Genomic DNA, 16,237 nt, shown 5'->3' with positions numbered 1-16,237 from the left:
CACTTAATCCCCGCGCCGGCCCGGGAGGAACACCGGCCCCCGCCGCGCCGCGCCGCGCCGCCCCGGAGGCGAAGGCGCCGAAAGATGAGACGGCCGCGGTCTCGCAGTGCGGGGATCACACTCCAGCTGCGGCAAGCGGTTTACCATTTTTCAAGGTTACTGCCATTTAAGAAAAATAAACCGAAGGCAATCTCCAGGGAGACCGCCTACCTCCCTTGCAAGACGCGCGTCCCTAAAACAGGCCTGTAAACATTAAGCAGAGACCTCAGGGCGGGCACGAGGGGCTCCCTGCCGGCTCCCGCGTCGGACAGACTCGTGGCCCTGGAAGGGGCGGCGGGTTAGCGTCCTACACGCCCACCCGCCCGCGCCCCCAGTCTCTCAATTTCCATGGCTTCCATTGCTTTCTGCTGACGGGCAATGAGAACATTCACAAGTGCGCTGTGACCTTGTTTTTCCCAGATGTTCAGTCTTAATTCTATCTTTAAATGACTTTGAGAGTTCATCGTAACTGCCCCATCCCGGAATTCTCGATGTATGTTTAGTTCTTCACGGGCTGCCTCCTTTTTTCAAGCCATTTTCTTAAGGAGGGCTTACAGTGCTGTTAACGCTGGAGAAGACTGCTTTATTTTTCGCTATACGTCAATAAAAACTGAGTTGGGTAAATATGCGAGTTCACATCTCCCTTCAAAACCTAATAGAAGGCGGCAGTTACTTTACTGCTTTTTGACATAACATTTCTGTAGAGAGAGATCCGATTCCTATGCAATTTCCCTTTTGGAGGTAATGTGATTTTTCTGCTGGTTGCCTGAAGAATTCTTTATTATTAAAGTAGATTTTAATATACTTATCTGGGCTGTGTCTCAGTGTCAATTATTCTATACCCATCCATCCCCCACGCCCCCAGCATGTAGTATGTTCTTGCAATGTATGGATTCTGTTCTTTTCTCAGTATAATATTCCATTCACATTATGTATCTAAATGCATACTTCAGTTTCAGGACTGAGTGTTGTTTCTACAGACTTTGTCTGTGAACTGGGGGTTTTAGGACAAGGAGAGGTGGGGGGACGTGGGTGTGTGGAACTCAGCTGGACTGAGTCTGGAGCTTGCTGGGGGAACTCAACCATCATGTCTGAGATGCCTTTAAGTCCTCCACTGGATGGGCCTCAGGCTGGGCCAGCGAATATCCCACGGCTGTGAGCTTTCGGTTCACTTGCTCAACTCTGTACAGTACCCCAGAAGGTGGCAAACTTTCCTGCCTCTGGCAAGAGCCAACAGCGGTATGCAAAGGTTCCATGACGTTTCACAGGGATGCCGCTAACTCCTTTCCAAACTGTAGGACATCTGTGAAAATTCTCAGGATTCGGTCTGATCATCTCCTTGCAGGGGTGGGTGGAGGGTTGGTGTGAACACAGGCACGTTTGGAGACACATCACACTTCAGAGAATCTTTTGTGTCTGCTTTGCCATCACTCCTTGAATCTTATTCCATAAGCCTATACTTTTTTCTTCTTTGGTTGCAGCAGGTAGGTTTTTTGCTGCTTTATTAAATCCTTTGGGTAGTTTAGGATTTATTTTTCTTTCTTTTTTGTGCCATCCTTAGCCAGAAGTCAATCAATCTTTCTCGTGGATAATGAATTAAATGAAAATTTTTTTACATCTTTAGGTTACTTCCACAGAGGTCTCTCTCGTGTATGTGTGTGTATATGAGAGAGAGACAGACAGACAGACACAGGCATCGAACTCCAGAACTCAGTGATCTTTCTGCCTCAGCCTCCCCAGAAACTGGGATTACAGGCATGAGACACTGTGCCCAGCCGACAGGGGTCCCTTTGGACATGAATATGTTGGCCTGGTAGCTGTGACACCTGCCTTTTCCCTCAGCTTTACTCCAGTGACACATGCCTTGGCATTATAATGTGCCTCAACAAAGGTCCTAGAGCAGGAGATGCAAACTCAAATCTCTACAAAGTTTAAAACAGTGAGGAATAATAGGGCTGTGGTAAAGTGAAAAGAATACTTTGTGTAAGGAACCGTTGCTATACAGCTAAGGCCAACAGCTGCCATGTTGGAATTCAGGGCAGGGTCGCCAAATCTGTTTGATCTTCAAGAGAAGTATGATTTCTAACATCCTAATATAAAATCTCCTGATTTCAGAAACACCACAGAGTCCAACTAAACTCTCTCTCAAGATGCAGTTTTGTTCTGCAGACGCTTCTCTTGCTTCTTAAAATTTCTTTAGAAAACACAGAGCAAAAAGGTCACGCTGACACAGCTACAATTTCATACAATGTGTCAGAACCTGACATTTTCAGGAACAGCTGTTACTAGGGGTAACGGCTATAATGGAGCTAAAATTAATACCATGTGAACAGACAGTTGATGCAGATTATGGTCACATTTACGAAATAATGGAGGAAAACCTTTTTCAATTGGTGCAGAAAGGGCATTTGACAAAATGTTACACCTTTTCATGAAAAAAAATCTGGGGACAAAATGGAACTCCCTCAGCCTGATAATGGATTTATTTGTCGCCTCTATCTGCCATAACAAATTACCACAAATTGGTGGCTTAAAATAAGACATATTTTCTGAATCCTGCAGGACCGAAGTCCAAAATCAAGGTGTCAGCAAAGGCCACATACGCCCTCTAGTGGCTCAAGAGGAGACTCCTTCCCTAGCTTCTTCCAGCTGTTGGAGGCTGTTGGCATTCCTTGGCTTCCTAGGCTTCCTTGGCTTGTGGCCACTTCATTCCTATCTCTGCCTCATCTCCACGTGGCCTTCTCCTCTGTGCATAGCATGTGTTTTATCCTGTAAGCGTCTATCTTATAGGAATATCTGTTATTAATTTAGGACCCACCTGAGTAACTCAGTGTGATCTCATTTCAAGATCCTTAATTATACCTGCAGAGACCCTTTTTGGTCAAATCATCAAATCAAGTAACATTCACGGGTTCCAGGGATTAGGACATGAATGTATATTTTTGAGGACCATCTTTCAGTCCTCTGCAATGGGCAAAATCCATGTCAGCTTTGTTGTAGAAGTTGACAAGCTGACTTTAAACTTTATATGGAAATGAAAAGGACCTAGAAGAGGAAAACTCTTGAAAAAGAGAAAGTCAGAAGACTTACGTTACCTGATTTTTAAGGTCTACTATAAAACTTGATGAATCAAGACAGTATGATACTGACATAAGAAAAAAACAGAACAGTATACTGAGTCCTGAAATAGACCCACACATATGATCTGTTGGTTTTTGACAGAGGTACAAGATAATTCCACTGGAAAGAGATAAATGGTGTGGGAACTTATATACAGGGAAGAAAAAAAAAAACATCCTGCTACCTGCAGTTCACACCATTCACAAAAATTAAACCAAATTAGATCACAGATCTAAATACAAAGCAGGAACTACAAAAATTCTAGACTTGCCCTGCTCAATAAGTAGCCATTAGTCATCTATGCCTAGTGAGCACTTAAAATGTAGCTAGTCCAAACTGAAATGTGCTACAAGTATAAAATACACTCTAGCATTCAAGGACTTAAGATTTTTTTAAAAGAATGTAAAATATCCCATTAATAATTTAATATTGATTACATGTTGAAATAACATTTTATATAATATTGGTTTAAATTAAATATATGATTTAAATTAAACTGTTTTTTACCTTTTTTTTTTTTTTTTTGAGTTGGAGTCTCACTCTGTCGCCCAGACTGGAGTGCAGTGGCCGCTCCCGGTCACCGCAGCCTCGACCTGCTGGGTTCCGGTAATCCTTCTGCCTCAGCCTTCCGAGTAGCTGGAACTACAGGCGTGCACTACTACGCCCGGCTAATTTTTTGATTTATTGTAAAGATGAGGTCTCGCTGCCCAGGCAGGTCTCGAACCTGCAGGCTCAGGCAATCCAGTTTTTTACTTTTTTAAGATGGCTACAAAAAACCTTTAAATTACATATGTGAGTCACGTGATATTTCTGTTTGACAACAATGTTCCAGAAGAAAACCTAGGCATAGGCAGATTGGTTAGGCAGGACACAAGAAGCAATGACCATGAAATAATAAATCAGTAATTGGATTTCACCAAGAGTAAAACTCTCTGTTCTTTAGAAGTGACCATTAAGGAGAAGAAAATTCAAGCCGCCTACTGAGAGAAAATATTCACAATACATATATCTTACATAGGGCTTATATTAGAATATTTGAGGAACTCATAAAGCCTCAATAATATGATAAACAATAAAATAAAATAAACAATAAAACTGGATAATAACTCATCAAAAAAGATATGTAAAGGGCCCGTATGTCCATGAATGACACTCAGTATCATTTCCCCAATGATTAATGCAGATTAAGACTATAGCCACCATATACGCACTAGAATGGCTAAAGTTAAAAAGACCAACAATACCAAGGGCTGAAAGCAACATGGAGAAACAGACTCTCGTACATTGCTGGAGGGAATAGAAAATGATACGGTCATTTTGGAAAACAGTTTGAAAGTTTCTTATAAAGTTAAGACTTTGTTATATGACCCAGTTATCCCACTCTTAGGTACGTAACCAAGAGAAACGATAACATATCTTCACAAAGACTTACAGACAAATATTCACATTAGCCCCACACTGAAAACAATTCAAATGTCAGTAACAAAATGAGCAAGTCACTGACACTCCCAACAACATAAAAAAATTTTTTTTAAACCACTGTGCCAAGTCAAAGAAATCATACATAAAAGAAGACATAGTATATGATTCCGCTTATATGAAATTTTAGGAAGACGAATCTGGAGTGACAAGAAGCAGACAAGTGGTTCTCTACAATGACTGGTGGGGACATGTTAGGAAACCCTGCAGGTGGATGGATATGTTCCACATCTTGAGCAGTGAGAAGATTACCTGGGTGTATACATTTGCCATACCATGCTGAATGATACACTTAAAATACATACGTATGTGATTACATGTAAGTTAAACTTCAGTGAAGCTCATTAATTTTTCTCTAGACTTATTTGAATAGAATGGGGAGAAAGAAATAATAAGAAATTTTTAAAAATCTTCAACCACAGCAATTTTTTTTTTTTAAGTCAGGTCTCATTCTGTCATCTTGGCTAGAGGTCAGCAGCACCATCACTGCCCACTGCAGCCTCGAACACCTGGGCTCAGTTGTCCTCCTGCCTAAGCTGCCCAAGTAGCTGGGACTACAAATGTGTGCCACCATGATCGGCCAAATTTTAAAATTTTTTTGTAGAGATGAGGTCTTGCTATGTGGTCTAGGCTGGTCTCAAACTCTTGGGCTCAATCCTCTCGCCTCAACTTCTCAAAGTGCAGGGATTACAGGTGTGAGCCACTGTGCCTGGCCCATCCACAGCAACCTGAATCAGAGTTACCTTCTGCTTTGTTGCTGTGAACTTTTTCATTAGCACACTCTTAGGTATTATCAATCCTTTTTCTCACCTGTGAGGGTGTTAGCGATGAAACTGAAACCCAAGTCTTTCCTCCAACTTGTAATCCAGTATTCCTTCCCAACAGCAAGCAGCTGGAGAGAGCAATCACATTTTAGAGTTTACACTCTGCTAAACAGATTTTACACCAGAACAACTTGAAAGAATCTTTTAGTGTGCTCAACACAACAAATATTCCATAAGATTTAAGTTTCTCTAATGAAAATATAAGTAACAATTGAGAACTTACATAAACACACAGTTTTTTTAAGGCTCACAGCCTCTGGCCAACCACTCTCGCTGGCCCTATGGCCTCTCTCAAACTCCAAGTCTCTTCTGCTCCTTTTAAATCTGTAATCTTGGTTCACAGACTCCTGTCCCCTTCCTTACTCTTGCCACTATTTGTAATGACTTCTCCATCCAAGTATCATTTCCTCAAACAGGCCTCCCATGAGAATATTTTTAAAATTTTCCCTAAGCAAAACTGACTAATGTCCATTTCTATCTTCAACTGACCGACCTTTGGTGAACACAGTAGGCTCACAAGGTGATGTCTGGCATATGTAGTTTTTCTACTGAAATATCTTACTCTATGTAGTAAAATTTTTCTATGTTACATGCAAGTGCAACAACAAACAACGATTGTTACACCATATACCAAAAATCACAAGATGGTATATGGGACAGAGAACCAGGGCAGCTTGTGTTTCCCTCCAAAAGAAGTCAGTAAGGATGGCCCACTGAGTTGAATACCTACGTGTTTTCTGTTTTTGCAATAAAATGACTCAAATTAGACAAGGTACAGATATGAATTTTACATGGTTAAGTAGGAGAATTCAGTGTCTAGCTTAAAACTTAAGTACCGCATTAAAAATGAAAAAAACTTTACCTTTTATTAAAAAACAACCAGAATCAGTAAGAAGTAATTTAAAATAGAATCAATAACATCAATTTTCATTTCTGCTTCATATGGCAGGGAAAAAAAGCAGTTTGACAATGATTGACCAATTGTTAGCCTTTGGAGTGAAGAAAAATAAAAGTTGTCTACAGGCACCCAATATTAATATTTATTCTATTTTTCTGCCTACTATAATTAAAATTTCATCACAAGCTCAACAGCAATAAGCAAGATGATAAAAGAAAAAGGGAATGGTGGTAGAGGCTTTTCATGACTTAGTAGTACCAACCACTCATTTTAGAATACAAGGCTGTGGCAGGTTAACTGTCCCCATATATCTCTCTCTTCCAAATAAGGGCATCAGAGGAGAGACATGAACAGCATTTGACAGAGTTCAATGGACTCTGAAAGAGGAATTATGAATGACAAATGGAGGCTTGGTGGTTGACTTAGGAGCACAACTCTTAGCTGTATCCAGGAGCAAGAAGTTGCTGTGTGAACTTCCCAGAGAGCATGAGTTGAAGGTCTTTATTTTGCAGAACAATTCTGGTTTGAATGTTTGCAGCCTCCCCAAAATTCATGTTGAAAATTGATCACCAATGTGATAGCATTAAGAGGTGGGGCCTTCAGAAAGTGAAGGAATCAGAGCCCTTATAAGAGGGTTTGAAGGAGTGAGTTGTTCTTTTCTGCTCTTCTACCATGTGAGGACACAGCAAGAGGTGCCAACTTGGAAGCAGAGGACAACCCTCACCAGGCATCCAATGTGCCAGCACCTTGATCTTGAACTTCCCAGCCTCCAGAACTGGGAGAAATAAATTTCTGTTGTTTATAAATTACTCAGACTAAGGCACTTTGCTGTAGCAGCACAAATTAACTAAGATATAAGATTTTCCCTTATACCCTCTGATCCTGTCCACAGTACCAAAACCATGCTTCTCCCTCTTCTTCAACTCTCTCTCCACTTCTTCACCTTAACTCAAAATCCTAGCTCTGTTCAGAAGACACCCAATGTCTGAGGGCCTCTCAGGTGGGGACAGTACCATCTCCCAGTGCCCAACCAACACTGGGGGAGGTTAAAAGGATGACCTTATTTTTATTACCTATCCACACTTCTAAATCATTACTCCTTCACTTACTTATAAAAGCACTTCTTTTCCGGCCCATGATTTCTGGCTCCTCCACCCATCCTGTTGTCACTATCCTGTTATCCATGGATTCACAAGGGACTTTGCACTTGGCTCATTCAATTTATCTTCTAGTTGTCCCATCATCCTGGGCCAGTTCAACATCTATGTGGGTGATTTATCCTGGTCTTAGAATTCCTTTACCTCCTCCTAATGGAAAACCTCTCTACTGAAACAGTTCCCTGAATCCATGGCAACCCCCTAGAGACTTCAACAGCCAGGATCTCCTCTACCCTGGAAATCTTAAACTCCAAAATCCCTACCTCTAACCATTATGTCCTGCCCTTCCTGGTTGCTCATTCTCTTACTCACAGGATATTTGCTCTGAGACCTCCAGTATACTTGACTCCTTTCTTGTCTCAGTTCCTTCTTGAGCCAGCCTGGTCTGCATGGCTTCTGACTGTAATCATTTTCTCAACACTGTCTTCAGATCTTGACACTCTGTCCATGCACTAAATCAAATTCCAAAGCTCCAGCCCAGCCAACTAATAAGCACAGAAAAAATAATTTAAAAGAGTTGCATTTTGTAGCTAACAACACAAATAAATGGGGAAAAAAAACAAAACAAAACAAAACAAAACTGAGAGGCAGGGAAGATGGCAGCCAAGTCAGTAACACTAGGCGAGTCTTGGTGTGAATGAGGAAGTGTATGGAATATTTTGTGTACATGCTGGTGAGTGGGCATGTGAATGGCTGACTGAGTGGGGGCTAGGGAGCTAACAACCAGGGCTCTCCTAGTGCAGCAGCTGGTATCACAGTTGCTGGGCAGGACCCTAGCAATTCCTGGACACAAAAGCCAAGCACCATCTTTTTTTTAAATCAACAAAACCCTTCCTGGGAAGAAAATGCTAGGAGAGACTGACTAAGTGGGGGCTCGTGAGTCAGTGGCCAGGGCCCTGGTGCAACAGCTGCTGCTGTAGCTTCTCTACTTGGTCCCTGGCTCTTCCCAGGTCGCAGAAGCCGAGCACCATTTTTTTAAATGGACAGAAATTTTCCTGTGAAGAAACGGCAGGGAGAGACTACCACCCCAGGCTCTGCCTCACCACTGCGGCAGGAGAGACTGCTGGCTTCAAGATTTGCCTCACCACTTCAGCATCTGGCAGCAAGGGCTACAGAGGGGGTCCAGAGGCAGAGTCCCATGGAAGAGGACAAGAGAGGCCTCCCTCCACTCTCTTGAAGGTGAATCAGGAAACTGCTCCAACTTGCTGACCATAGAGCAACAGACCCAATCTCTGTGACTGGCGGATCAACTACTCAGGGGTTGCTCATGACCCAGAAGGAATATCCTGAAAACACAAACTTTGGAGGACCTGACAAGTGCTGAGTCCTAGGCGCTCCACCCCCTACCCTGATCTAGTCATGGGACAAAGGGTGTGGCCAGAAAAGGATGAGGAAAGACTCCAAAGCCATCAGTGGTGAGTCAGGGGCTGACCCAAACCCCTTCCTCTCCAGCAATCCTCAACATCAGACCCACACAGCTGGACCACGATTGAAAGGGACAAACTCAGGTGGAGCCTAGACATCAGTCACAGTAGGAGAACTTCGTTCCAGGTTAGGCCTGGCTGGGGCACCAACCCTTCCCCCCCGCCGGGAGTACACAGCTGGGGAAGAGAGAATCCCACACCTCCCTACCAGAGGAGATCTCCCTGACCATATGAGAGTGGGAGGTGAGGACTGCAGCCCCACCCACCTCCACTGCCCCTCCTTCCCTGCTCAGGACACTGGGGAGAGAGTGAAAGAGGTGGAAGCACTGCAGAAGAGACCAGATTAGAGAAACAAATACAGAGCCTGCCAGAAAAGGGAAGGTTTTCAAAAATTTTATTTATTTTTAATTTATTTTTTATTATTATTTTTTTTTGAGTTGGAGTCTCACTCTGTCGCCCAGACTGGAGTGCAGTGGCCGCTCCTGGCCACCGCAGCCTCGACCTGTTGGGCTCCGGCGACCCTTCTGCCTCAGCCTTCCCAGTAGCCGTAATTACAGTCATGCGCTACCACACCCGGCTGATTTTTTGATTGATTGTAGAGAGGAGGTCTCGCTGCCCAGGCGGGTCTCGAACCTGTAGGCTCAGGCAATCCACTCACCTCAGCCTCCCAAAGGCACGGGTTTACAGGCTGAGCCACCAAGCCTGGATTTTTTTTTATTTTTAATTTTAAAAAAAGTTTTGCCTTTTGTTTGTTAGCTCATCCATTTTAAAAATATTTTTCCTTTGTGCATGAATATATATGTGAGGGTTTGATCTGCATCTCCCAATTTTTTTTCTTTTTGCTTTTCTTTTTCTGTTTTTCTGTTTCTTTCTTCTTTTGTTTGTTGTTTTCTGTTTCTGTGTGTATGTGAATGACTGAGTGTTCATCTTTCAATTTTGTTGCTGTTGGTTTATTTTTGCTCTTTTGTTCTTGTGTTTATTTTTATTTTTTTATAGTTTAAGGTGTGTGCCAATATATGTGTGAGGATTCAATCTGAATTCCTTTTTTTTCCTCCCCTGGTCTTTCTGTCTTTCTTCTCCATTCCTTTGTGCTGGGCATGTGTATGTGTTCGGTTTTCTTGTTTTTTTCTATGTTGTTGTTCGTTTTGTTTCGCTTTGTTGTTATTCCAGTTTGTTTTGGGGAGTGTGTGTGTGTGTGTGTGTGTGTGTGTGTGTGTGTGTGTATGTGTTCAACTGTTTTTTGCACTGGTTTCTGCATTGCATTGTCATATAGAGTGGTGGTGGAGAGTGGGTCTGAGGGAACACATACCATAATCAGTGAACACTGTAATTTGCAAGTAGCTTCCAAATCCTAGCACATCAACACCTACTTTATTCTACTTTCAAAAACTATAAGAGACAGCAAAGCTTCCTATCCACCATCCTATTTCAAAGTAGAACAAATACCAAGCCTGGATCAGGGAAGAACAGAGGGCAGAGCAAACATCAGAAGGGAAAGCCTCTCCCACTGACACTGAATAACAGAACTAAAGAGAAAAAACAAGAGATCTGTCACAAATGAGGAAAAATCAAAGGAAGACCATAGGCAATTGCAAAGAGAAAATTTTGGAAAAGTCAGACATTGGAGCCCAAACAATGGAAGTCACCAACGATTGGCCCCAGAATATGACAAGGATTAGGGAATAGATGGAAAGAGTGAATAAGACTCAAGAAAGACAAGATGCAACACTGAAAGAACTTGTAACAGAGATTTTGGCAATAAAAATTTTCATCCAGGAAATAAATAAGATGGCAAGCATGGAAAGCAGAATTAATCTAGCTGAAGAAAGAATCTCAGAACTTGAAGACCAGACCACAGAATTAACCTGATCTGTAAAAAACATAGAAAGAAAACTCAGAAAGAAAGAACAAAGCCTACAAGAGATGCATGATTATATGAAGAGGTCAAACTTACACCTGATTGGCATTCCATAAGAAGAAAGCAAAATGGAGAACACCTTGGAGCAAGTATTCCAGGAGGTAATCCAAAAAAACTTTCCCCATCTCACCAGAGATGCTACCAGCTAAGCACGAGAGATACAGAAAACCCCCACAAGACATCAAATAAGAAGACCAACCCCTAGACACATAGTAATTCGCCTACACAAAGTAGGCACAAAAGAAAAAAATCCTAAAGGCAGCAAGAGAGAAAGGTCAGACTACCTACCTGGAAAAACCAATCAGAATAGCAGCAGAAACACTACAAGCAAGAAGGGGCTAGAGTCCACTATTAAAAGTCCTCAAAGATAAACAATTTCAACCAAGAATTTCCTACCCAGCTAAGCTCAGCTTCATCAGTGATGGAGAATTAAAATCCTTCCCAGACATCCAATCCCTAAGAGATTATGTAGCTTCCAGACCAGTTCTACAGGAGACACTTAAAAAGGTATTAAGCCCAGAAGAAAGAAGAAACAGAATGACCACACACTTCCCAAGAGAACAGAGCACAGAATCAACAGAGAATACAGCACAACAACAAACTTGAAAACACACATGGAGATGGGAACAAGATGGTGACGGCATAGGTGAACTTGTGAGATTCTCTGAAGGTGAGTTCCCAAAAAGACTTTTACTTTTCTTCCCCCATCCCCCAGCCCACCACCTGCCGCACTGGTGCAAGGCCCGGGGACCTTCGGTCCCACGCAGGGCCAGATATTGTGGCCCCCTGCTGCTGCTGCTCCACTGTGTGCGTGGGAGTCTCGGGTCCCAGCCCCCTCCCAACTCCCTCCCTGGCTACATCATCTCCAGCCCGGCACCCGGCACCAAGCCACCGGTCACTCAGGGAGACTCTGGGCGCCCGCCTCTCAGAGACACTGGTCCCAGTCCTGGCTGAGATGCCCTGTGGGGGGTCCAGGGCCACTCTTGCTGCTCACCGCCTGCCCTTTGGAGCTTTTGAGCTCTGGAACTCTGGGCCCACCCTGGCTGAGGCACTCAGCAGGAGACCCAAAGCTGGGGGACCCAGACAAGCGGAGAAAAACAGATCTGCATAAACTGCCTCGCCATTCTCCAAGCAGAGACTTCCATTGCCCTGCCCACCTATCAACAAACTTTACCTCAGTTCCTAAGGCAATGGCGCAAAACAGGAGACAAAGCCCCACTCCTACGCTGCAATGAAAAACAAAGGGGAGAGGCTGCAATTGGAGATCAGAGAAGTGACTTTAGTCTGATCACTTATTTTGACTTATGATTTTATCATTGTAACTGTTGGTTTTGATCACATTTGTTGTTTGCCTTCTGACTTACACTGTTTCTTGATTTTATTGGCCTGTCTCTGTGTAGCTATCAGTACTCTTTAGGGAATCATTCTTACGTGTCTTTCTTCACTTCTTCCCAGCCTTGTGTCTCTTTCTCACCTGATAGTTGGTATGTATATCTGTTTTCCCTCTTGCTCTTCTCTCTTTCTAACTCCCTATTGGTCCCCCTTCCTCCATTATTTTCCTTTTTTATAACCCCTTTTTAATCTAGGGACCAAGACTACATACTGCTGAATGGACAGATTGTAAGGCAGAGGGAAATAGGTTCCAGTGTGCTCATACACCTGTTCGTGGATGCTAGAATCAGCATTCTGAACCACAGCTTCCCTCGCAATTAAACCTCAAAACTGCAAAAAGTGCAGATTACAGCCTATGCTCCAACCTGAAAAGTGAACAAAGCCAGAAGACCCTCATAAGGAAAAACAGGATATTGCAGAAGAGAAATAAAAGCAACCCCACCTTCCCTCAAAAACAGAATTAAAGAAGGGGAGGGAAAGGGAGAGAGAGAGAAAAATCTACACAAATGAAGAAAAATCAAAAGAAGAGTATGGGTCTCTCCCAGACTCCTGGGAGGGCAGACACTGAGAAAACTGACTTTGGAATGCAAACAATGAAGAGACCCCAGAATGAAGGGTCTCAAACTGCAAACGTAGATATCAAGACAATAATGGAGAGATTAAAAAGAATTGAGGAGACACAAGAAGAAACTAGGAAGGAGCTGATATCTGAGATAACAGTAATAAAGAATACTGTGAATGAAATAAATAACAAATTGATAAACATGGAAAGCAGAATTACCCAAGCAGAAGAAAGAATCTCAGAGTTTGAGGACCAAAATATAGAAATAACCCAAACTCTTAAAAACACAGAAAATAAGCTCAAAAAGACAGAACAAAACCTTCAAGAGATGAGCGATTACCTCAAGAGGCCTAACCTAAGAGTAATTGGACTTCCTGAGGCAGAAAGAGAGACAAAGACCACACTGGAACAAACTTTCCATGAGATCATTCAAGAAAACTTCCCTTATGTAATCAGTGATGCAAAAATTCAAACACAAGAGATTCAGAGAACCCCTGCAAGACAACAAATGAGAAGACCAACCCCTAGACACATAATAACTCACCTAAACAAAGTAGGCATAAAAGAAAAAATCCTAAAGGCAGCAAGAGAAAAAGGCCAGAACACAAACCATGGAAGACCAATCAGAATAGCAGCAGATTTATCTACAGAAACCCTGCAGGCTAGGAGAGCTTGGAGCCCTATCTTCAAAGTCCTAAAAGATAAACAATTTCAACCAAGAATAACCTACCTGGCCAAGCTAAGCTTCATCAGTGAGGGAGAAATAAAATCTTTCCCAGATATCCAATCCCTAAGAACTTATGCTGCCACCAAACCATCTCTACATGAAACACTTAAGAAAGTACTAAACACAGAAGAAAAGGAAAAAAGAACAATGTTCTTCACAAGAGTACAGGGAAAAGAATAAAATATACATGAACCAACCCCAAAACCAAAAGAAAGACCAAAAAAAAAAAAAAAACAAACAAGTGGAAGAACAACAATTCTATAAAAACTCTATGATAGGGATGAACTCTCACATTTCAATAATTAGCCTGAATGTGAATGAACTAAACGCACCACTGAAAAGACACAGAATGGCAAAATGGATAAAATATCACCAGGCAACAATAAACTGTCTTCAAGAGACCCAACTCACTAGAATGGACATACACAGACTCAAAGTAAGAGGATGGGAAACACATTTTCTGGCAAATGGAACACAAAAGAAAGGAGGAGTCGCGATCCTAATCTCAGACAAAATACCATTTAAGCTTTCAAAAATTAAAAAAGATACAGAGGGCCACTACATAATGATAAAAGGTTCACTCCATCAACAAGAAATATCTATCCTAAACATATATGCACCCAACATAGGTGCGCCAACTTTATAAAGCAACTTCTAGGAAAACTAAAGAAAGATATTGACTCTAACACCATCATAACTGGGGACTTTAATACCCCACTCACAACCCTAGAAAGATCATCAGGACAAAAAATCAGCAAGGAGATCCGGAACCTCAATGAGACTCTGGACCAAATGGACTTAACTGATACCTACAGAACACTCCATCCAAAGACCACAGAATACACATTCTACTCATCACTGCATGGAACATATTCTAAGATCGACCACATAATTGGACATAAATCAAGCATAAGCAAATTTAAAAGGACTGAAATTCTACCATGCACCTTCTCGAACCACAGTGGAATAAAAATAAACATTGACACCAACAAGGTCCCTCCAAAATCTACAAAGACATGGACAATAAACAGCATGATGCTAAACAACACCTGGGTCAATGATGAAATCAAAACAGAGATCAAAAGATACCTGGAAACAAATGAAAATGAAGAAACATCTTACCAAAATCTCTGGGATGTCTTGAAATCTGTAGTAAGAGGGGAATTTATATCCTTAAAAACACACATGAAGAAAATGGAAGGAACACAAATTAACAGCCTAACAAGCCACCTAAGGAAGCTGGAAAAGCAAGACCACAAAAACCCTAATTTCAGCAGAAGAATTCAGATCACCAAAATAAAAGCCCAAATCCAGGACATAGAAGACAAAAAGATAATATAAAAAAATCAATGAAACAAAAAGCTGGTTCTTTGAAAGGATAAACAAGATCGATGGTCCCCTAGCAAGACTGACCAAGAAAAAACGAGAAAAAACCCAAATAAGCACAATCAGAAACACAAAAGATGAAGTCACATCTGACCCTGAAGAAATACAAAAGATCATCAGAGACTACTACGTACACTTGTATGGAAACAAACTTGAAAACCTTAAGGAAATGGAGGACTTTCTGACATCACACAACCTACCTAGGTTGGAACAAGAAGAAATTGAGACCCTAAATAGACCAATAACAATCAAGGAAATCGACTACGTAATAAGAAAACTTCCTACAAAAAAAAGCCCTGGTCCAGATGGCTTTCCAGCAGAATTCTACAAGACATTTAAGGAGGAGCTGATACCAATCCTACCGAAGGTATTCCAGGCAATTGAAAAAGATGGAACTCTCCCCAAATCATTTTATGAAGCCAACATTACATTGATACCCAAGTCAGGAAAAGATCCAACAAAGAAAGAGAACTGCAGGCCAATATCTTTGATGAACATAGATGCTAAAATTCTCAACAAGATCCTAGCGAACTGGATTCAACAATACATCTAAAAAAATCATCCATCATGACCAAGTAGGCTTCATTCCTGGGATGCAAGGCTGGTTCAACATTCGTAAAACCATAAATGTAATTAAATATATCCAGAGATGTCAAAACAAAAACCACATGATTTTATCATTAGATGCAGAAAAAGCTTTTGATAAAATCCAGCACCCCTTCTTGATAAAAACCCTTGAACATCTAGGCATACGGGGAACATACCTCAAAATAGTAAAAGCCATCTACAAGAAACCCACAGCCAGCATACTCCTAAATGGACAAAAATTGGAACCATGTCCCTTGAAAACTGGAACAAGACAAGGATGCCCACTCTCACCCCTCCTGTTCAACATAGTATTGGAAGTCCTGGCTCGAGTAATCAGAGAAGAGGAGGCAATCAGGAGTATCCAAATAGGAAAAGAGGAAGTCAAGTTATCTCTTTTTGCAGATGATATGATTGTGTACCTTGAAAACCCAAGAGAATCTGTCAAAAACCTCCTTACACTGATAAAGGCCTTTGGCAAAGTCTCAGGATACAAAATAAATGTACAAAAGACAATCGCATTTTTCTACACCAATAATAAACAAACAGAAACCCAAATAAAAAACACAATTTCATTCACAATAGTCACCAAAAAAATGAAATACCGTGGCATCTTCCTAACCAGAGACGTGAAAGACCTTTACAATGAAAACTACAAAACACTGCTCAAAGAAATCAAAGATGACACAAACAAGTGAAAAATATCCCATGCTCATGGATTGCAGA

At 41.7% G+C, this 16,237-nt stretch overlaps 1 protein-coding gene across 12 annotated transcripts in view; it reads right to left on the bottom strand.

Moving 5' to 3' along the window:
• The window catches only part of PLAGL1 (PLAG1 like zinc finger 1), a 166,570-nt gene that overhangs the window by 73,481 nt on the left and 76,852 nt on the right, over positions 1 to 16,237 (bottom strand). The window contains exons 2-3 of one of the 12 annotated variants that reach the window (XM_021709745.1): positions 11,141 to 11,147; positions 1,866 to 1,876 (exon numbers count right to left, since the gene is read on the bottom strand). The exons of the other annotated variants lie outside the window; for them this stretch is intronic. The gene's annotated coding sequence lies outside the window, so the exon portion shown is untranslated. The remainder of the gene's footprint in view (positions 1 to 1,865; positions 1,877 to 11,140; positions 11,148 to 16,237) is intronic. 12 annotated transcript variants of the gene reach the window in all.

The sequence above is a fragment of the Carlito syrichta genome, unplaced genomic scaffold (assembly GCF_000164805.1).
Source record: "Carlito syrichta isolate Samal-C Ts95f unplaced genomic scaffold, Tarsius_syrichta-2.0.1 Scaffold279568, whole genome shotgun sequence".
Taxonomy (NCBI): domain Eukaryota; kingdom Metazoa; phylum Chordata; class Mammalia; order Primates; family Tarsiidae; genus Carlito; species Carlito syrichta.
This window is presented reverse-complemented; position numbering and strand designations above follow the sequence as displayed.